The sequence below is a fragment of the Saccostrea cucullata genome, unplaced genomic scaffold, assembly GCF_032062105.1.
Source record: "Saccostrea cucullata isolate Sc308-1 unplaced genomic scaffold, CSIRO_AGI_Scuc_v1 ctg2823, whole genome shotgun sequence".
In the NCBI taxonomy this organism is placed as follows: domain Eukaryota; kingdom Metazoa; phylum Mollusca; class Bivalvia; order Ostreida; family Ostreidae; genus Saccostrea; species Saccostrea cuccullata.
In genome coordinates this window covers 1-24,542 of record NW_026934907.1, presented here as the reverse complement: position 1 = coordinate 24,542, position 24,542 = coordinate 1, and the positions used below count along the sequence as shown (strand labels likewise).

The following is a 24,542-nucleotide window of genomic DNA, read 5'->3' as shown; positions in this document are numbered from 1 at the left end:
CTTAGTGTAGTCTACTTGTGTGCCAAGAAATATTTGAAATCAGACCAGAACTGTAGAAGGAGTAGCGTTTTAAAGAAATTTCACAGAAAACTTCTACTTTTAAGAAACCATGGCAACACCGTCCATCGAAATCAGAAATCGATGCACTATTTTATGTATCTTAGTGTAGTCTACTTGTGTGCCAAGTTATATTGAAATCAGACCAAATCTGTAGAAGGAGTAGCATTTTAAAGGATTTTCACAGAAAATTCTATTTTTAGTAACAATGGCAACACCATTCATCGAAATTAAAATCCGATGTACTATTTTATGTATCTTAGTGTAGTCTACTTGTGTGCCAAGAAATATTTGAAATCAGACCAAAACTGTAGAAGGAGTAGCGTTTTAAAGGAATTTCACAGAAAACTCACAGAAAAGTCCGCACCATCGGACTTTGGCGTGTCAGACCATCGCACTTTAGCGCAACGTGTCTCATAGGAAACGAACCATCGTACCTTGGCGTGACCATCGGACTTTGGCGTCCGTAAAGACAACGATCCATCGGGGGTTGGCGCAGACCATCGGACTTTCGCGTCACCATCGCACTTTGGAGTCTTACATATTGTATATATACTGACACGCAAAAGAAACGCAACACCCTACTTTAGGGGGAAATAGTGATGTAAAGTAAAGAATTTTGTATCTTAAAATATGAATATCTTCAGTTTGGTAAACATCAGTAATTTAACGGTTGAACGATTTCCATACCATAACCGGAAGTTAAGTTTGAGTCTGCTTAACAACCAGAAGTCTCTGTCGAGACTGTAGCTCTACTGGTTTGTACTGATCAAAAACCGCTGCACAGAATTATGTATCTTAGTGTAGTCTACATGTGTGATAAGATATATTGAAATCAGACCAAAACTGTAGAAGGAGTAGCGTTTTAAAGAAATTTCACAGAAAATCTATTTTAGTAACCATGGCAACATCGTTCATCGAAATCAAAAACCGATGCACCATTTTATGTATCTTAGTGTAGTCTACTTGTGAGCCAAGTAATATTGAAATCAGACGAAAACTGTAGAAGGAGTAGCGTTTTAAAGGAATTTCACAGAAAACTCACAGAAAAGTCCGCACCATCGGACTTTGGCGTGTCAGACCATCGCACTTTAGCGCAACGTGTCTCATAGGAAACGAACCATCGTACCTTGGCGTGACCATCGGACTTTGGCGTCCGTAAAGACAACGATCCATCGGGGGTTGGCGCAGACCATCGGACTTTCGCGTCACCATCGCACTTTGGAGTCTTACATATTGTATATATACTGACACGCAAAAGAAACACAACACCCTACTTTAGGGGGAAATAGTGATGTAAAGTAAAGAATTTTGTATCTTAAAATATGAATATCTTCAGTTTGGTAAACATCAGTAATTTAACGGTTGAACGATTTCCATACCATAACCGGAAGTTAAGTTTGAGTCTGCTTAACAACCAGAAGTCTCTGTCGAGACTGTAGCTCTACTGGTTTGTACTGATCAAAAACCGCTGCACAGAATTATGTATCTTAGTGTAGTCTACATGTGTGATAAGATATATTGAAATCAGACCAAAACTGTAGAAGGAGTAGCGTTTTAAAGAAATTTCACAGAAAATCTATTTTAGTAACCATGGCAACATCGTTCATCGAAATCAAAAACCGATGCACCATTTTATGTATCTTAGTGTAGTCTACTTGTGTGCCAAGTGATATTGAAATGAGACTAAAACTGTAGAAGGAGTAGCGTTTTAAAGAAATTTCACAGAAAAGCTATTTTTAGTAACCATGGCAACACCGTTCATCGAAATCAAAAACCGATGCACTATTTTATGTATCTAAGTGTAGTCTCCTTGTGTGCCAAGTTATATTGAAATCAGACTAAAATTGTAGGAGTAGCGTTTTTAAAAATTGTTTACAGACAGACGGACGGACGCCGGACGCATTACTATGGCATAAGCTCTTCTGGTCTCTGACCAGTAGAGCTAAAAATGAAATATTGCGTGTTTCACAAAACATTTGGCAATATTTTGGAGTTTTAAGGGTTTATGAATGTTCATCTTAAGTAATGCAGCAATATTTCCAAAAATAATTTCTCCTTCCCGTAACGATGCTAAGGCTTCCTGAAAATGACGTATGCACGCATTTCCATTGCTCTAGTTGGAAAATATCAATGTAAAGGTGATGATGGAGAGTTGCTGATGCAAAATTTCACAACATTACGCCTCAACAGGGTCTAACGTATTATATGCATTAAGGACAGTCCTTGTGCCGGAAGTCCAAGGGTGGCTACACTTCTCTAAGTTAGAGAAAATTCGACCTAATCATCTGAAAAACGGGCATTTGAAAATGCCAAAGAATAATTCTTTCGCTCAGATCTCGATATTAATGAACCTATTGTATCGTAAAAATTATAAGCTGCAATTGTTGTTTAGAGCAGTCTTGCACGTTTCACTTGAATGGCTGGGAGGGGGGAGTTTTAACAGTCATATTTTACTTAGTAAAGTGAACAGATAACCATTTAATATTTTTATCAAATCTCCGATGTTCTGAAAAGTGAGTTTAGCCTTACTTTATTCGCTTTTGAAAATCATAAGATAAAAAATCAAACATTTGTAGATTACTGCTTGTTGCGTTTCTTTTGCGTGTCAGTATATGTTATTTGAACCCCATGTACCAATTTTGGTTTTGGTGAATAAAATGAACTTGAACTTGAACGTTTGCCGTTGAAAGGTACTCAGTTTTATATCTGTCAGCATAGTTTGGTTCAACGTATTATCGTGCAGTCGACAATTTTTTTGTAAATTTATAAATGTCTTTGAAGTTGGTTGTAATCACTGAACAAATATAATTTGTATGTTTTTACAAGAACATTTCGAGATTTTTTATATTGTTTATATCGTTTTTTTTTATTTTGTTTACGCCAGGCCCTTTATTTCTATATCCGTTTTTTCTTCAGATAGAAGGTATATATTCTACTATTTTGTCTATACTCAATTATTTTTATAGGATATTTCACTGAATCTTGCAGTTTTAGCTCTGGTCTATTTAAAGCTCTAGTCGCCATGCCAAGAAACTACAACTGTGTTTGTTTGTGCGAAAAGAGCCCCGAACAAAGAGTGGAGAAATCTAAAAGACGGGAAAAGACTTAATATATCCCAAACTTGGTTTCTGAGTCTTTAGATATTAATGTTCGTGAGGGGCATTACATTAATTTTGTAATAAGGTGTAGATCACGTTTATTGTTCTGTTTTATATTTTGGCACAGTCACAAAGATGTTGCGCTATTTGCGGTATGAAAAGAAAACAGTTAAAAAAAAAAGAATAAGAATTCTAAGCGCTCATCTTTCTTCCTAATACCTTCTAATGTATTTTATGGCAATGCAAGATGTTGCTTTAATCATTTGGCAGAAAATGATTGTATGAAAACTTTCGAATTCCAAAAATATTTTTTGGACTCAAACGCAAGCATTTAGTTAAGTGCAGATCACTTCTTCTAAAGACAAACAGTTCACGCTTTGACTTTGAAAATGGAAACCTTGTGACTTTAAAAACTAAAAAGATATTACACGAGAACAATTTGATGAAGTTTGTTCCGCGCTGTAGAAAACAATTTTCGAAACAGAAAATATTCCGTCAAAACTGCAGTTGGAATTTTGTTTACAAAATCGAGAACAGGTTCGTCTAGCAGTATCCTCAAAATTATTTTCAATATTAAAACTAGCAAGTATGTATGTAGTATTGTATAGCGTGTCAGAAAATCGTTGTGTCAATTTGTACCAAATTATATCGGATATGACCATATTTCCAGGGAGAAAATTATTAAGCTCCATACAACTACATTTGCAAAAGAACTGTTGGCTTCTGGTTGATGGAACTTATATTTACATTCAGAAAAGTTCTAATTTAGTTCTAAAAGAAAATCTTTCAGTGTTAATAAAGGCTGTTCCTTGGTAAGGACAATGATGCTAGTTGAATCCGATGGTTATATTGTCGAAATACTGGGACCTTACTTAGCAGAAGGTAAGAACAATGACGCAGCAATTTTAAATAAACATTTCTCGGGAAGGGGGGGGGGGCTTTTAAAATGAACAAACAAAATTGATATTTGGGTTTTGGATCGGGGGTTCAGGAATTCTTTGGAAATGATTGAAAGGGTGGGTGTAAAGTCTTAAACTCCTTAGCCTCATTGATTAATGCCTTTAGGCCACCATTAGCCCAAAACTCCTCCATCAGACTACACCATTGCTGAAAAATGATAGAAAGTTTAGAGGTCAAGGTTAATCTCCGAAGAGATATTATTATTGAAGAAAACGACAGATGCTCTTCTTTGAAAATGACAAGAATTGGTGCTGCGGATGTGGCCCAAGAGTTCCCCTCGCTGACATTAGGTGTCTATCAAATAAAACAGGCCGTATCATATTCATTGGAACATTTTTAAGTTAAGATGACGGGTATGATATATTTGTAGGTAAAGATGCGTCCCGTCACGTATCCTCAAAATCCTACTATGTTTGGATACAGTATGACCGGGTAGATTTAGAGGACCCGGTAAAATACTGGCATTTTCAGTGCAGATCTGGTGCTCGATTGGTTGGCTGCTGTGCACAGGTTGCCTTGGTCTTGTGGTACATTGGTATCATAAGACAGTTAAAAAAGAATTCTTCCCGAGAATGTTCTTGGTTGTGGTGTCTTAAATTGAGTGTTCTTGTGCACTAGCAACTACTATAGATGGTTTTTATTTTACTGGAATACTGAAATTCACGGGCTTGAATTCTTGAAAAACTTCTAAGTATAGATTTATATAATCATTATTTCCGTTTTTTGCTTAATCTGTTTAACGAAAAAAAAAAAACAAACAATTAAGGCCTTATTACATCAAAACTGTGAAACTGTACCCTCTTAGTTTAATTTTTAAACCAGGAGTCTCTGTCGAGACTGAAGCTCTACTGGTTTGTTTTTAAGGAGTTGGGAATTGAAACTTTACAACAGCAATAAATAGAACAAGCACTCTGAGAGTATTGCATAAGCAATACATGTCCCCTACCGGGTTTCCCCTTTCTCTTCAGGATGTCATTTTATAATATGCAAAAGTTATGTCCAAGGTAAAACTGATTGATTTTTAGGTTGTGAATACCTCAATACCTTAATAAAATAATCCACATTTAGACGGAAATTCAACTCATTTTTCCAATGTCTTTTTCTCGCTGCATATTTATGTCGACCATCAGAAGTTAGCGCAGCACGAACCCGATCTTTATTAAAGGAATATGAAAAATTCAAAATGTCATAATTCTGTCAAAAATCCATAAAGCAATACGAAATTCAACCTTGATCTATAACTCATCAAGATACACTCACATACCAAAATTCAGCTCAATATCTGCACGCGTTTAGAAAAAAAGAGCGGAAAACCAAGGACAGACAGACGGACAGACGCAGAGGAAACTTATAGTCCCCTCCGGTTTCACCGCAGGGGTCTAATAATGATCCTGAATTAAGTTTCTTCATGTTCTTAGTATAGTCTATTTGCATACCACATTATATTATTATCAGACTAAAACTGTATTTGGAGTAGCATTTTGAGAGTATTTAACAGAAATTTCTATTTTTAGTAACCAAAGCAATAATGTTCATCGAAGTCAAAAACCGATATGCAGAGTTGTGTATCATAGTGTAGTCTACTTGTGTGCCAAGTTATATTGAAATCAGACCATACTGTAGGAGGAGTAGCATTTTGAAAGAATTTCACAGAAATTTCTATTTTAAGCTACCATGTCAACACCGTTCAATAAAAATCAAAAACCGATATACAGAATCATGTACCTTAGTGTAGTCTACTTGTGTGCCAAGTTATTTAAGGAATGAATTTAACAGCTACCTATTTTATACGGTATAAACTGGGTTGGGGCAGTTTACGCTTTATAAACCGGTTTATAAAAAAAGCGTAAACTGTTCCAACCCAGTTTATACCGTATAAAATGGGTAGCTATTAAATTCATTGCTTATAATTTCATTTTCATTCATTTGATGTAAGGAAAAAGGATGATCGAACAAAACGACTTCAATTTGTACAAAATTTGAATGTAACGTCAGGCGGATTGATACGTTTTTGACGAAAGTCATTGTGACGTAGGCAACCCATTTTATAGGATAAAAAGTAATTAATGTTTTTATCCAATCAAATACAGCGTTGCAACCAGAATTAAATTATATTGAAATTAGACCAAAACTGTAGGAGACGTAGCATTTTGAAAAAAAATTCACAGAAAGTTTTATTTCTAGTAACAACGGCAACACCGTTCATCCAAATCAAAAACCAATACACAGAATTATGTACCTTAGTGTTGTCTACTTGTGTGCCAAGTAATATTGAAATCAGACCAAAACTGTAGGAAGAGCAGCATATTGAAAGAATTTCACAGAAATTTCTATTTTTAGTAACCAAGACAATAATGTTAATCGAAGTCAAAACTCGATATGCAGAATTATGTATCTGACATAGTGTAGCCTACTTGTGTGTTAAGTTACTGTAGATTGGCAAATAATCACGATGGTTTTAATTTCGCTATGTTCGCGATTTATCATTTTTCCGCGATATCAAATCCATCGTGAATGTCATTATTAGTTTTAGAAACGTTTAAATGCTTATACGAAATTCAAAGTAATTTCTTGAATCGTGAAATTAAAACCATCGCAAATTTCTCCTTTTTGAGATATCGTGAAATTTTAACACCGTAGAATTAAAACGACCTACAGTATATTGAAATCAGACCAAAACCATAGGAGACGTAGCAGTTTGAAAGAATTTCACAAAACTTTCTATTTATAGTAACCATGGCAACACCGTTCATCGAAATCAAAAACCTATACACAGAATTATGTACCTTCGTGTAGTTTACTTGTGTGCTAAATTATATTGAAATCAGACCAAAACTGGAGGAGGAGTAGCATTTTGAAAAATTGTTTGCAGACAGACACACAGACGGACGGACTCAGACGAAAGAACGCCGGAGGCATTACTATCGCAGAAGCTCTTCTGGTCTCTGACCAGTAGAGCTAAAAAAAAAAGCTTTCCGCAACATTACATAACTTGAAATATATTAATTTTTAAGCGTTCATTGGTTTAACGTTTTTTAATCAATGGTTGTCAACCTTATAATTAATATTCAGGGATACAAAAGCATAAAAAAAAATCCGGATTCTTTATGAATTACAAGTATTGAAGGTAGAAAAATTTATTCAAAATGCAATTTTAAATTGCCAACATACAATTTTCTAGATATGACCTTGAACTTGCAAAATGACCTTGGCACACCCTTAAGGACACATAACACAAACCAAAAAATGATGCATGGATATGTTTTTTGATTCATTTTGAATGACTCGTTTTGAATGAAAATGACAATAATTATAAATTCCTAAAATATTAAGAAATGGTAACTTTTCTTTGGTCGTTTAAAGCTTTGCTTTTGTGTTCAACCAGGTGAAACTCGTATAAAATAAAAATCTCAATATCTTAAAAAAAATCCTCTTGCTTTTCTGTTGCAAAGCTGTCGTCAATTGTATTCAATTTGGTTGTCACTTGCTATGTCTTATAGCAGCAATGTGAATAATACACTTGCAGGACTGCAAAGCTGCAAGTCTAATAAAACAATAACATGACATTTGTTGTATATAAATACAGACACATGTAGTCATGGGTACAACTATTTGTTTTGTTCCTAGCCATTCTTTGCGTATTATTTTCTATAATTGTATGTTTTTCACCACCTAGGCATGTCCGCTATGCGAAATCGGTGGGCTGCCATTCCCATGATTCCGGTATTGAAAACTATTGAATATTTCTGTAATCTGTTGTCTCTGGTGCCCCAATTACACAAAGCAATTATAGAGATATCTCTTAAAACATGTTTATGTGTTGAAAGTATCGATCGACATATTTAATATTGTTTTTTATTTAAAGTTACATAGATGGTCAGAGACAAAAAGAGCTTACGCGATAGTAATGCGTCCGTCGTCCGTCCGTCTGTCTGTCTGTAAACGATTTTTCAAAATGCTACTCTTCCTACAGTTTTGGTCTGATTTCAAAATTACTTGCCACACAAGTAGATTATGTTAATATATGTAATTCTGTGCATCGGTTTTTGATTTCGATGAACTGTGTTGCCGTAGTTACGAACAATAGAATGTCTGTGAAATGCTTTCAAAATGCTACTTCTCCTACAGTTTTGGTCTGATTTCAATATAACTTGGCACACAAGTAGACTTTACCAAGATACATAATTCTGTGCATAGATTTTTAATTTCAGTGAATGGTGTTGCTGTGGTTTGTAAAAATAGAAATATCTGAGAAATGCTTTCAAAATGCTACTCCTCCTACAGTTTTGGTCTGATTTCAATATAATTTGACACACAAGTAGACTATACTAAGATACATTATTCTGTGCATTGGTTTATAATTTCAATGATTGGTGTTTCCGTAGTAAATAAAATAGAAATATCTGTGAAATGCATATGTCACATATAAGGTTCGTAAATTTCTGCCATCAAATTCTGACTTTGTCATATTTAACCTTAATATTTTTTTGCACTGAAACTTGTTTGCATCATTTAAGAATGATTATCTCATCTACTTCTCAAAGCAGAATGACATGTCTATCACTGGAGTTAACCTTCATCTTATTTATGTTTGACCTCTTTGTGTACATATTGATTCATTTATCTTGGATTAAACTACTCTGATCTACATAACTGTAAATGAAAATGATGTATATTCAATGCAACAATCAGCACTGACCAACATTTCCAAATATGACCATCATTGCTGTGGGATCTACGTTGAAAAGTGCCGAAATTCCCAGACAAATAAAGGATTCAGAATTTCCAGGTAATATGCACATCTATACATTGTGTCCTAAATATCTGCAAAGTTTGATGAAATTCTGAGAAGCAATTTATGAGACGTTGCGCTGACAAACTGTGCATCGCTTTATTCAAGATAAGGCCAAAAAATCTAAGTTGAAAAGTTTGGAATTCCCGGAAAAAATGAAGAAATCGGAATTGCTTGCTAATATGCTCATCTACACATGACGAAATTCTGAGCAGCGATTTATGCGGAGTTGCGCTGACAACAAAAACGCAACTTGTAGCGTTGGGTATAATTACTCTTTCATATTCCTCTGCATTCATGGTATTTAATCAATTTTCCATGCTCTGTTTTTTAAGTTTAACTTTATTATCTTTCTGATAAAATGTACAAGTACATAAATGTCAATGGCCGTCTAAGTTTTATAGTTAATTCCCGTTTTTATGAAACGTCGCGTGGCGCTATTTCAAGCATTGTCGCACGTTGAGAAGTAAACAAAGGAGTAAACTCGGTAAGAATGCAATATCTAGGAAAATAGAATGTTTAGAAAACAAGAGGCCCATGGGCCTTTTAGGTCACCTGAGCATCATACAACAACCCTCCAACAATTGAATTTTGTTCATGTTTTAAACTAGACGTCATGGCATTCACAATTTTGAAAGCATCGTTACTTATCATAACTATACACGTTGTATGCTTACTTTGGTTACTTAATACCCATAGACAAAGTAGGGGATTCTGGTAATTGAAATTGGTTGAGTGGTTGCAGAGAAGAAGCTAAAAATGTTAAGACACGACGCACGACGACGGACAGCAATATGTCACCCGAGTCTACTCAGGTGACCTCAAAATGTTCCAACAATTTTGATCATTTACCATTTTCATTGTTTGTGAAATTATTTTAAGGGTTTTAAAAATGTCATTTAATAAATATTGCTCCTTTTTTAGCCAAAGTTCGAAACTACCTCTTGTGCTTTGACTGTGGAAAGCGCCGAGATGTCTATTCTGCAGTAAAACTAACCAAGGAGGAAGAAAAGGCTGTAACACGTGTAAAGGAAGAGCTGCTTTACTCTTGTCGGAACCCAGTTCTTCCATGAGGTAGATTTCAAGATGTGATAATTGTAAAAATGGGTTAAACTGTCTGCGTCCCATGGAAACTATTCTGGTAATCCTTTTAATTGATTCATTGTAATAATTAAAATTTTGAAAATACTAAGTCTGCAATTCTAAAGCCTAATAAAAAGAATATAAATAAATGAGTTTCATAATAATTCCAGTATAACTTTTCATTGATATATCTTTATCAAATTATTCTGTTATTTGTAGAAAGATATTAAGATAACGACAAGTATTCAATCTCAAAGTACATAAAACAATACAAAACAGGAGCCGAGCAAACATGGACATCCGAAACATCAGAGGTGGGATCAGGTGTAATGGAGGAGTGAGCATTCTCTGCCGACCGGTAACACCCGCCGTGTGCTCCTTATCATGATCAGGAAATAGCAGGAAAATCCGTTGAACTGCCCATTTGTACTGTGTTTGAATCGGTGTGTTTCCAGTGTAGGAGAGATGAGGATTTGGCGGACAACGATGAAATAAATAACTTGAAATCTAACTTTCTAGGGAGGCCTATAGATGATTTTCGATAGGCCAGAATTTAGCATGAGTTATTTCCCGTTGGCCGCCATACTGAAGGTCCAAATGCTTATATTCCTTCATTGTTCAACCAATTTAAAATTGTTATATTAATTTGCTGTATTGAATTAGGAATCATTATTTTTCTGAAATATATAAATTTTTGGAAGCCTCCATTATTTAAAAAAATTTTAAAAAGATTTTCCACCTAATGTTTCTGCTACATCCTCTTAAACTTGGTAAGACAAAGAGGACCTAGTCGACCTCCTATATGACGACCAACGGGGGGTAACTCTCGCTAAATCCAGGCCTATCGAAAACCATCTATTTGTGATGGTTGTTTGACCATTGGCAGGGAACCCGTCACAATAGCTATAAAAAAAAGGAAATGAATTTTAAGTACTTGAGAAAATAAAGTCGATATAAATCACAAAAAATGATTTTTTTTATTTCCTCCTTCTACGTGACTTCTACGGAACTTTATGTATCTTTGGTTCGTAAACCTAAAAAAAATGCTGGCCTAAGAGACGGTATAAACACCTGAACTAGAATTCAGTTTAGAACAATTCCTGTTGTGCAAGAGACATCTCGATCAAGATTCCTAAGGATTTTTTATAGAGAGAAATAAAGTTTATCTGCACCATATGCGCGTTTTATAGCCAGAGATAAGAACGTGTTATTAACAGCGTCTAGATAACCCAGCACAAGGACATTATATACATCGGATATTTTTTCTATAATTAGCTTGATTATTTGAAAATAGAATGAAAAGCACCGATACACGTCAACTTTTGGGTGTACTTCAGATGGAGACAAAAAAATTAAAGAGAAAAATTAATTACACGTACTCTCTAAAATGCTTTCATAAATTTTACTATGCATATATGCTTTATAATAATGTAAATGTAACTCTCCAAATAGATGCAGGGGACTTAACCTAGCACCGTTTGCACTTCCATCGTTCAAAGAGTGACATCGTCGTAAAGTTCATGATCCCTTGGTCCTTACAACTACGTTGGTATATTAAGAACATGTAATTATCTTTTAAAAGAAACCAGGCAAAATGTAACTCGTGAAAACAACAATTCTGGTAAAAGCAACACATCCAACATATTTTCATATATGTTTTTAAAAGACGAAAATATCATCGCCTTTTTTAAAAGATGATTTTCTTTCAAGTGAGGTCATCAGTTTATGCGTCAACGGTTCGCAGCTAGGTTAAGACCGCCCGTACGAAATACATCGTTAACAAAAAATCTGTGAGCCAATGCTCACTAGTAATACCCCCGCTCTGATGTGAATAAACACTATCATGTTATGAAGTTAATTACGGGCAAATGCACAGAGAAATATGAAGTTGACAGCAGATTCATATCAAAATTAACCCCACCATATTACATAGCTCAACAAAGAGCGTACTCAAATTGCAAACATCTGCGATGAATAGTTGATGAGAAAACTCCATCGAAAAATTGTTATGTATGAAACGGAGAGACGCACAGACGAACAGGAAATGTACATATATATGTTTCCCACCGTATGGCATGTCTCGGAGAAGATTATACTAAAATTTCAAGGATCTGCGATGAGTGGTTGCTGAGAAAACCGACGAAAATTTGTTACGGACAGACAGCCAGGCACACGAGGGTAAAACAGTATACCCCCTCATCTTCGGAGTGGGGGTATAAATATTCCGCGAGAATCATTATAATGTTGATATTATCTAAGGGCACATTGTGTCGGGCCCACCCTACCACCTAAAATTCTTATTTGAACAATCTTGAAACTACACTACCTAGGGATGCTTCCATTTGAATATCAGCAATCATGCCATGACTTTGCTGTTCTTGAGAAAAATATTTTTAGAGATTTTTCCTTTAAATTTCTATGTAAAGCTTTCATTGCCCATTATAGCCCCATCCTATCGCCAGGGTTATGATATGAACAAACTTGAATTTACTCAACTGAGGATGTTTCCATATTAATATCACCATTCATGGCTTAGCTGATCTTGAGAAAAAGATTTTTAAGGGTTTTTCATATATTTTTATATAAAACTTTCATCTACCATTGTGGCCCCGCCCTACCCCGGGGGTCATGATTTGAACAAACTTGATTCTACACTACCCCAGATGAGTTTCATCTTTACTGGCCAAATGGTTCTTGAGAAGATTTTTAAAAGATGCCATTAATTTTTCATTAATTCATAATTATCTCCCCATGAAAGAGGGCTTGGTCCTTCATTTGAACAAACTTAAATCCTCTTTACCAAAGGATACTTTTTGGCACGTTTGCTTGAAATTGGCCCAGTGGTTCTTGAAAAGATGAAAATGTGAAAAGTTTACAACGACAGAAAAGGATATATTTCAATCAGAACAGCTCACTTGAGCCTTCGGCTCAGGTGAGCTAATAAAAATGTAATATACAATGTCATAGTCACGAAGTTTAACATATAAATGAAGGCACGAAGAAAGGACGTCTAAATTATATTTATCATGATGAATATGCAGACATATTAATTTACAACAACCCCTATGATTCAATAATGGCATATAGTAAACAAAGGAACATAGATGAACTGGGTATTAGATCAAAACTCAAATTAAAATCAAAGAAAATGCAGTGAAATTGAATGATGTGTTCACTAAGTGGGCCCCTCATCAGAGGAGGTAGGGGATATAATTCCTCCCTCCCCTATGCAGCAACCAGCATTTCGACGTAGTGTTGCTTCCGCACGCGTCGTTGCATGAGGAACCAGTAAAGGAAGGTGCGGCAGCCCTTTTGTTACCACTCAAAAAGCCGGCAAAAATGTGGGTGAGACGACTTAATGATGCTCAGGAGAAGGCCCTACTCACTCTCTTCAGCAGTTACATCAGAAGGAGAGCTGAAGACCCCACTTTGAGGACGAAGCAGGACGATCTTAAGGCCATGATACAGCCAGAGCCACACTTCGAGCCTCTCTTGGGTGGTATTGACTCTCCAAACATTACAGAAAGACTTCGACACGAAGCCAAGAAATGAAGGGGCAAGCTTAAGAAATAAGGCTGCGATCTCGCTGCGCAAAATTGACGGTAAATTCTCGAACCAAGCATTCACAGGCGTGGCACTCTATCTTTGTAAATATTATTAAAAAACGCTATAAAAAATACATATAGCGTGCACTTATGGTGTAAAAAATCTCACAAGACTTAAAAATAAAAAATCTGGGAAAATGTACCCCTAAAAATTATGTAGGAAAGATCTAAAAGCAGAATTGGGTCTCAAGAGAGCGGTGTTAGCAAGTCACAGGTTATTTCAAACACCGCCTGGTTTTTGTCTCTTGAAAGGTATACCTCTGTGGCAGGAGGTGAGCGCCCAGCACATAAAAGCATAGAAGGCAATTTCTATCTCTCCGGCATCCCCTTGGCTCACAGACCACAGGGGGACCTGCCTTATATCTACACGATAAGCAGATACCTCCTCGCGGGCGTCCAGGCGAGTACCCTTTCCTACAGGCAGTTGTCAATACGATTACAGGCAAATCATATTGGCGAAACTGAAAGCTGTTTTTGCGTTTATTAGAGCGGTCAGTTGCCGTGAGTTGGACTTAGTAAAACCAGGAATTGAGGTAAAGCTAGTGCTAAAGCTTAGCTCGGTGTAATGGCAAATTCACAACGCGTATCGATGTCGGGGTGGCACAGGGGCCCTACCTAAGAAATTTGGACGTTAAACAGTTACTTCCTCGCGGTCGTCCTGGCGAGTACCCTATCCTGCAGGCAATTTCAGCAAGTCAATTAGACGAAACCGAAAACTGTTCGTTGCGTATATAAGAGCAATGTTTTGTCGGAGAGTTGAGTTTAGTTAAAGCAATATCAAGCAGGAATTGACGCAAGAGCAGGAAGGATTTGACGGTCTCGGTGAAATGGCCAGTTTGATACACACAGAGAAGATGGAGGCCGGCCTTGGGAGGAGAGGTCCGGACCCCGATGCACGCTCCGCTGTCGAAGTTTTCTCCACGAGGGGGCACATTCGCTTTATCGACGGAGAGCAATATATAGATTACAAAATGGTATTGTGGAAGAAAGGAGGGCTAGTGACGAGTCCCTTCTTTGGCAAGAAAATGATAATGGAAGAAGTTTTGGGTGTCCAGGACCGAATGCGCCACTGACGGAGTGCTTGAACGGGTTGAATGGAAACCCTTGTTGCCAAGGATCCCGAATGCTGCGTCTAGAGTTTGGAAATAGATTTCGAAGACGAACCCTTTTCCCCCGCTGTCGGGTCTATCCCGGTTGATACTGCAAGATCAAGGCATATCCACTTCATTGACAATGGGGATGCAATATTTATAAACTGAGGCCCGAGGTAGACTCAGTGGGTACTGGTTGGAAGGCCTCAGATCCCATGCGTCTGGACAGTATGTACTTGCCTTTGACGCAGCACCTTATCGTTACACACAGTGTTCCGTGACGGAACTTGCTGCCGTGGTAACCAGCTTCTGTCCCGACGAAAGTGTCCCCATAGATCGCTGTAAAGATTGAAGTCCTAGAACACGAGACTTAAGACCAAGGGTTCCTTGTTACCTATCCGGTCGGAAGTTTTGACGTTTGCATGGACAACCCTTGGACGTCAATACGACAAGTTATAATGCCAAAATTTAAACACTGCTAACAATTCTGCTTATACATACCGGTATACTCCAGTTTGGCTTCATCCCAGGCACGTGTAGAAAGGGGTAAACAGTCACCTGTTAAAACCAGACTTATCTGATGAGACTGTAGCTGTACTGGCGTGTACGTATAACAAAGGAAAAGTAGCACTTGGATTTGAAACTTTGCAACAGGCAGCATAAATAGAATTATGTATTTTAGTATATTCTACTTATGTGCCAAGTTATATTGAAATTAGACAAAAACTGTAGGAGGAGTAGCATTTTGAAAATCGTTTACAGACGGACGGACGTCATACTATCGCATAAGCTTGACCAGTAGAGCTAAAAGGGTTAACACCTGGTGTTAAGGTAAAAAGCCACAGCTAGTGTAGTATGCTGGAGTGTATGCAAGGGCACATACATTGTTGTTAAAGCTTAACAGGAATGTGTCCACCATCTTTGTTCCCGATTTTCACTACTATGCAGGCCCCTATATAAAGGCCAGGACTTATTCACTGTTCAGAGTATTCAGTCGACACCGGTATAGACGGACGTATGCTATACAGCACTCGTTAGCAGGAATAATAATGTAATATTTCGTATAATGCAGGAAATTAAAATACAAAAAAAAAATGATAACAGTAGTTGTACAGGATAGTGCAGTATACAAACAACACAGATAAGCGTAACTGCAATAAGATCTAAACACAGTAATGCAATATATCCAGCATGAACACGGGTTGTCATTCCATGCCGATACACATGACAATAAAGAAGTCAGGTGTAACGAATGCGACGTTTATACCCTTGTGCTGATATAACGTAGATAATGATATCGAAAATGGCGTATGCCTATTAAAGAATCGTCTTCAGCTTAAAGGAAAGAAACTAACCAAGGCCAACAATGGTATTGGGTTTTTTTTTTGTCAAGGCCACACCTAGTGCTGTATGCAGGAGACTATTCAAGGCTACACTGGTATTCAGTTAAAAAAATTAGTCAAGGTCACACCTGCAGAGGCATGTGCAACAGAGCGAGCGCTCGTTAACATTTCTATTGGAGATATAAGAAATTTTGGAGAGTGCTCGCCTTATTGAACAAACCTCTGGTATTGTTCAACTGCACGGTCACATTATGAAAAGGTCATCTTTAACGAGACTTTTATTGTTTCATCAACTTGTCTGTCAATAACTTACCACGCTTTAGTAATTGTTCATGAGAAGAGCATGCTCTTGGCAGTCTAGCGCATCGAATAATTTTAGATGTAAGGCCTGTTTTTCGTAACAATGCATTTAAATATTATGAAAGTAAACCAGAGAACAGAAAGATTGATAAAGAGGTAAGCTATTGCCCTCTCTGGTTTCACATTAATTCAGAGACTTAAACTTGGCTGGCGAATTCTATGCATGACACAACCAATACTTTGCTTTGATAATGATTTTAAAAAGTCACTTTTAGATCTTGTTTGAAATTGTATAACCGATTTGAATTTTTTAGCTCTGCTGGTCAGAGACCAGAAGAGCTTATGCGATAGTAAGGTGTCCGTCCGTCTGTCTGTCTGTAAACAGTTTTTCAAAACGTTACTCCTCCTACAGTTTTGATCTGATTTCAATATATTTTGGCACACAAGTAGACTACACTAAGATACATAAATTAATACATCGGATTTTGATTCCGACGAGGTGTTGCCATGGTTACTAAAAATAGAATTTTCTGTGAAATCCCTTTAAAATGCTACTCCTCCTACAGTTTTGATCTGATTTCAGTGTAACAATGCGCACAAGCAGACTACACTAAGATACATTATAAATGGTTACTAAAAATAGAATTTTCTGTGAAATTCCCTTAAAACGCTACATCTTCTACATCTTGGCACACAAGTAGACTACACTAAGATACATAGATTAATACTTCGGATTTTGATTTCGACGAGGTGTTGCCATGGTTACTAAAAATAGAATTTTCTGTGAAATTCCTCTAAAACGCTACTCCTTCTACAATTTTGGTCTGATTTCAATATTACTTGAAATACAAGTAAACTACACTAAGATACATAAAATAGTGCATCGGTTTTTTATTTCGATTAACATTTTTGCCATGGTTACTAAAAATAGAATTTTCTGTGAAATTCCCTTAAAACGCTACATCTTCTACAGTTTCGGTCTGATCTTAATATTACTGGGCACACAAGTAGACTACAGTAAGATACATAAAATAGTGCATCGGTTTTTGATTTCAATGAACAGTGTTGCCATTGTTACTAAAAATAGAAATGTCCGTGAAATTCCGTTAAAACGCTACTCCTTCTACAGTTTTGGTCTGATGGCAATGGCTTCTTTTCTCATCCTTTGTTATAAGTACAAATCAGTAGAGCTACAGTCTCGACAGAGACTTCTGGTTATATGCCACGTGGGCACAAGCACGAAATTGGAGGACAATGTTGTTGTCCACTTCAATAGTCAAATACTTCGTCATCTAATTAGTGACGCGCATGAATAGATTCACGAGATTCCCAGTGTCCCTGTCTACTATCTAGCAAAACCACAGCCAGGGGAACAGGCCTGGTAAAATCAGCTTGAAAAGCGGGAGGGTATATAGTAATCGTTAATTACGTCTGTACGTCCTTCCGTCCGTCCGTCTGTTACGCTTTGGGGTACCCATCTCTTATCCGCAACTCCTCTCATACCACTGAATGAAATTTGATGAAACTTTCACAGAATCTTTATTACATATTGCCATTGTGCACCTCCTATTTTACTTTTTGATCCGACACATATTTTGGGTTTTCCGGCCACAGCAAAACATGGACTTTGCCATTTTAACTATATGGAGGCGGGGGGTATCATTTAGTGAGCTCATCGCTCACAGTACCTCTAGTTTTAATATTGAACCAAATATGTCTAGGTCCGACTTGTACATAGACGAGTATTCGAAAATTTTGAAATTTTCTACAAGAGGATTGATTGTATGTTTGTGATTGGTTGTATGTTGTTTAACGTCCCTCTCAAAAATGTTTTACTCAGATCACAGGAGTTCGCATACCTATCAATTTTGCCGAAATTTTCGGTAAATTAAAAAGATACGTAATACCTATAATAATAACACAATTAAAAATGACATTGATTACTTGTCTTTAGATTTTGTTCTGATTTTCTGATAAATAAAACATATTGATAAAATGAACAATATTCAAGATAAAAAATCCAATAAACGATACAGAACAGGAGCAGAACAAACGCGGACAAGAAACACGTGACAATGTTAGCGCTCGTCAGGGAACACTTCCTCCTTCAGGGCACCTGGTTCTTCCTATGGTGTTTTCAGAAGGCTGTGTTTACTCTGCTTTCACTGTCTTTTGTTTCATTATACCCCCCGCTTGAAAAGCGGGAGGGTATATAGTAATCGGTATTTCCGTCCGTCCGTCCGTCTGTTACGCTTTGGGGTGCCCATCTCTTATCCGCAACTCCTCTCATACCACTGAAGGAAATTTGATGAAACTTTCACAGAATCTTTATTACATATTGCCATTGTGCACCTCCTATTTTACTTTTTGATCTGACATATATTTTGGATTTTCCAGAGCAAAACATGGATACTGCCAGTATATTCATATGGGAGGCGGGGGGTATCATTTAGTGAGCTCATTGCTCACAGTACCTCTAGTTTAACTTTTGATCTGAATAACTATTCATTATATTTATACTTTATGTTGATTTTTTTAGTAAGAAGCAAATAAAGCATTTTAATGTCCTTCAAACTGGGTAAACACATTTTAGCAAGAAAAAAAATTAAGCGATTTATAATGTAAATATATGGAATAAACTGTTAGCGTTATTCAATTTAAGCTATCTCAATAACTTATTGACAAAATGGAACTCTTGCTACAGATTATAACATTTTTTTCCAAAATATGACATGTATGGAACCATAAGAATTGAAGAATTGAAGATGCATTAAGATTTAAAGATAAAGGACAAGGTCAAAACTTGACTGGAACTCATTTTGTCACATAATATCAAATCCCACAAAGCACGTATGTATGGCTATGTTTGACATTGATGAGATTATTAATAAATTTGAAATCCACCATTATCACGCCTTGAGAAAAGAAAATCCATTCCTCTTCAATAAGCGTCGGGCAGATTGATGGCTATCAGATATTTCGTCTGCGGATTTTGTCGTCTAATGCAAAATGGAATTGTATTTCGAGTTCTGAAGTTGATGACAAAGCTATTACAGAATCTTAATCCGATATAATAGTCTCTTATTTGAATGTTAGATATAATCCTTTGATTTTCTGCCAAAAAAATATAAATTAGACCGTTTAGAGTTTATTGACGAAGTTACTACTAAGTGAGGTATCCCCCCCCCCCCCTGATTATAAGAATTTTATTTGATGTTCTCCCTCTATTTACGGCGCAGTGGTAAGAGTGTCTGTTTTACGAGTTGCAGTGTTAAATTTGATCTTTACGTCGCGGCTCCGAATGCCACTGGAGGACGTGGAGACGAATCGTACACGTGTAAACCAAGACCCCGAGTCGCAGTGGGTGTTGGCACGAAAAAGATCCCTCACGGCCCAATTGCCCTGATAGCTAAGTGTAGGACAAAACTTGCAGCTCTCCACCGGCAAGTGGTGGCGTAGAACCAATGGTCCTTAAAACAATACAAAGCAAATCCGGACCTCTAAAACATTAGAAGTGGGATCAGGTGCCATTGAGTAGTGAGCATCCCCTGCCTCTAATTCTGGAGAGGGTCGTTATACAACAAAGAAAACATTTTGTTACCTTTTTTGTGCGTTTGTTCGTACGTATATGTGTTAAGAATTTAACTTGTGTGTAAGAGCAGTTTACACGGTATCACTCGAAGAACTGGTCTGCTCTTTCCAAAGTGGGATTCGAATCCGCGACGTAATGATTAATCCTACCCTAAAGCAACCGCCCTTATCACGGTGCCACACGCAAGTTTATGTTGTTTAGGGAAAGTGAAAACTTCAACAAAACTACATTGCTAGCTTATTCGATGAGGGATCCAACGAATAATTTGTTTATGTATAAAATATATGCAGATCAGTATTCAAGTTTAAAAATCCATAAAGCATTACCAATGTTTGAGCAGAGGGAACATGGATGTCTCAAACATCAGAGAAAGGATCAGGCAATTGTAAAATAAACTGTTAGAAATCAAACCTCATTCTTACCCATTTCCTGGTAGTATTTAATAAGAATTGTTTGTTTAGCAAATCGAGAAGTTTTCATTAATGTACTACATGTATATTTACTTGATATATCACGTTCGAGTACTATTTTATCCCAATACTCCTTCTCCAAGCTTGTGAACTTCAGTCTTTCTATCAGTCTTTATTCCTGGAATATCTCAATACATATGATTAACAGTGGACTTCAGTCTTTTTATCAGTCTTCATTCCTGGAATATCTTAATACATATAATTAACAGAAATTTGCATGAACACTATTTTTTCTGTTGAATCTAGGACTTGACGGGGGTTGCATGATAAACAGACCCTATTACCCCCTACAAAAAGGTTATAAAGTTATTATAGTTAAATATAGTTAATAGTAACTGAATCAGAACTGTCGGACAAGACAGTAGCTCTACTGGTTTATGCTTATAAAAAGGAAGAGAAAAATATCAATTGGGACGTTACAACAGCAATAAATATAAAATTAATATAAAAATGATCGTTCATAAAGTCTCTTTTTGGTGCAACTGGTGTGTCAAATTTAAATTGAAACAAGAAGAAAGAACATTTCCTATCTAATTTCAGTATAAAAACATACGTTTACATACATAATTTTAGCGCTCGCAGAAATTTTATTATGTCATAGGCTTTGAAACTGATTTAGTACGCCACGTCATGTAATATTAGATAAAAAATATTACCTCATACACTGTGAAAAGAGCCCTAAACAACAATGTTTGGAACTGCGTTCTTGTGCTTATTTCTAATGTTTAGGTCATTGCAAGCAAATAGTGAAAAAAGGATTTTACTCAATGATCCGGACCTGATTCACTCTTAGATTCAAGCCTTGGAGAGAAAAGTTCAGGAAATTATGACTAAATATTCTGAGCTGACAACGAAGTATAACACTTTGCTGACCAAAACGTATGGTATGAATTTACGCATATTAAAACTGATATATAAAGAATATACCGTATACAGGGAAATTTTCGTCCCCGTTTTTGATTTCGCCCCTTTCGCCCTCTTCCTGATTGTGCGAATTTAAAACGGTGCGAACTCAAATTACACAGCATAATTTCTTAAACAAAACTATGACTGGGCGAATTTAAAACGGGGCAACGTAGTTCGCAAGTGCAAAAGGGCGAAAATAACACGGGGCGAAAATAACCCTGTATACAGATATTGAAGTGGAGATAACAAGTTGATAAATCTCATGAATCCTGTTAACAAACGAAAACCTAGACCCCTGGTAATAAAGGGTTTGGAAATGAAGTGTCAAGCGGAGAAATCATTCCCTGTCCTAATACGTGATTGCGGAGGGTACAAATAGAGAATAAGTAGTATAAAACGATCGTTTGCAAGTACCAACTGGTATAAAAACAGTCAAAACTCAAAAAATGGCTACATGTACCTCCTTAGTACATGTAGCATACGCAGGTAAGGTGTATATATAAAATATTCACCGTTCATGATTTTGTAAGACTGTTTTTACGTAGAAAATTCTCTATCATCAGTTTTCCAGTAGCCAACCTCATTTATAAAATTAATCATTATCTGTACCTGTTCTTGCGTTTGGAATCAGTTTGGTGACGTAAACTAATTATATATTTTTTGTTTCAATGTTGCAGCTGGCGGAATATTTGTTTGATGGGGACGGAAAGTTTGTCCAGGAAATAACACTGAGCTTGTTTACTCTGGTAGAAATTTAATCATACATTGTATCAATTATTAACTGGGTCTTTTTGATGATTTCATTTTGAATATGATATCCCTAAATGTACGTTTGCGTCGGAAGTTGGAACCGGGGGTAGGAGGCGGGGGGGGGGTCTTAGCCCTCCGCCCCACTTTTTTGACATGGATAGTCATAATGTAGGCATCGAAAATGAAGATTTACCTTTTTTTGTTGGTAAACCACCCCCCCTCCCCCTTTGGACACAAATTTCGACGCTTCCGACGTCTATAATATACATTTATACAATAAATCACTGCAAAAATGAATATCGGTGTAAAATGCAATTTATTGCCTAAATACTTTTACAACCTCGAGACAGAGAGTACAATTATACGTGTATATGTAGCTGCAAATGAAGGTGTACCGTGTCGTATAAGTTACTATTTATATCCTTTGAATTCTTTTTCTTTTTTTTTTGTACATTCCATTCTAGGATTCGCTGGCGGTTCCTGGTATGACCACCAAGGTGCGGCTGCTGATTTTGTTTGCCTTCCTCGTGACCCTGACCTCACAACGAAATTTTCTTCAGGCCATGCCTATATGTATGGCGCAGAATACGACACAAAGGAATTTGGCCCAGAAGTTGGCAATGATGTCCCTTGTCTAGTTTGCCGAAGCACTGTAGAATCTACTGTTTTAATGATTCCCGGAAAATCCTCCTGTTATGATGGCTGGAGTATGCAGTATCACGGAGATCTCGTGGCTGGTTCCTACGCTCATAAAACTGCCACCCAATATACATGTTTGGACGAGCACCCTGAGATCTTGACGGCGGGACAGGATGACCATGACGGGATAGTATTTTATCCAGTGAGAGCTGGTTGTGGTACTCTTAGCTTGCCCTCCCTTTCACAACAACAGATATCTTACATTTGTTGTTTGCACTAAATAAATAGAAGGTATAAACAGCAATTTCCTGTATGACTACTTTTTTTAAAAAATTAATTTTGCTTATTACTCAAGTAACAAAAAACATTAAAATATACACAACTTATAAATGTTATTTACCGGTAGATATGCACAATGATCGATGAATATATGTATAGCACTGGTTAAGGGACCAGGGTGGACTGGAATAGATTGACCCTGCTGTCCCATTTACTTCAAATGTTTATGGACTTTAATTGTTAAGCCATTGTTCTTTGCAGCGAATTTCCTACGTTTTTTTCCCGATCTTCCCCGATCATAACATTGAGTACATGAACACTCGGCAAGGGATATTTTATCCTCTATGGCACCTGGTTGGGAGCCATAAAACTCAGACGAGTTAACTTGTGATCTCAGTCTAACTTTAACTAATGGAATCAATAGTGAAGAAGGGGAGATAGAGATAAGATTTTGAGCTGGTCTAAGTTTTATGATGCCTGGCCTGATCCGAACTCTTATGCTACATGTATAGAGATTCATGGTTGCGTTGCTTATGATTTGCAATGTTTGATTGGACTTTTCAGCTTGAATATTATTCCTTATCTCCATATTATTAAAAAAGTAAAACATTGTTGAAATTTAAAATCAAAGTACTCAGAAGTACAGAGAGCCGGGCTCATTTACAGAGAAGAATGAATTTCTTACATTCGAATCACGTTTATATTTTGATGAAAAAATTATTTTAAAACTATCAATATAAATGATAAGACACTGACAGTGAGTTTTTCAATTCTAATACCACAGTCCGAGTTTGTCAGAATCATAATTAATCTGGTACTGCAGCTGAATGAAAACAAACAGGCCAGTCTGGTTCCCTCTCCTGCTTTACGTCGTATGTGTAGAGAACTAATAACACTGGTTATCAAAAATCCTTACGCTAATGAACTTAGGACTGAGGTTTTCAAAGTCATTACTACTAATGTTTATTTATATAGATTAAACTTCGTTTTATTTTTGTTGTTTTATTTAGCGTTTGTATTATCTCAAAAGCTGTTGAGAGTAAGAACTATATTTTTGCACGTAACTTTAAAATGGCGACTGTGGGGTCAACTTCCTGCCTTGATCAGGATGACATAAGCCGGCAATTGCTCTTTGAGCAATAAGCCCGGCTAAAAACTGATACATGTACCAATGGTTAAGGAGGAAATTTTCATTTTAAACCAACTTTGCCAAGCTGCTCACAACTATTTGACGCTAACGAGTAATAGCCACTTGGCCAGTAAAGATGGCACATTATATATTTACATTTGTTTAATTTATTATTCCTCAGTATAGGATGGAACCACATTTTGGGATCAAAGGATAAATACCCTCTTGCAACCTGTGCACAAACAATACAGGAAATAAATGATTATTTGAGGCATCGTGTATCTTTTAGATGTTTTAACCTTTATTAGGTCATATAAGGTTCGTAATTCTCTTGTTTACAAAACATCGAAGAATTACCCGCGATTAGTTTTACACAGCTTCCTCAACACAAAAGTCAGCATATTATCAATTTGCTTGCCTTTAGAAAATTGATCTAAAATGAATA

General features: G+C 36.6%; 1 pseudogene; it reads left to right on the top strand.

The window, feature by feature from the left end:
- Positions 1-21,023: 21,023 nt before the first annotated feature.
- Positions 21,024-22,973, top strand: LOC134241525 (uncharacterized; annotated as a pseudogene).
- The last annotated feature ends 1,569 nt before the right edge of the window (positions 22,974-24,542 follow it).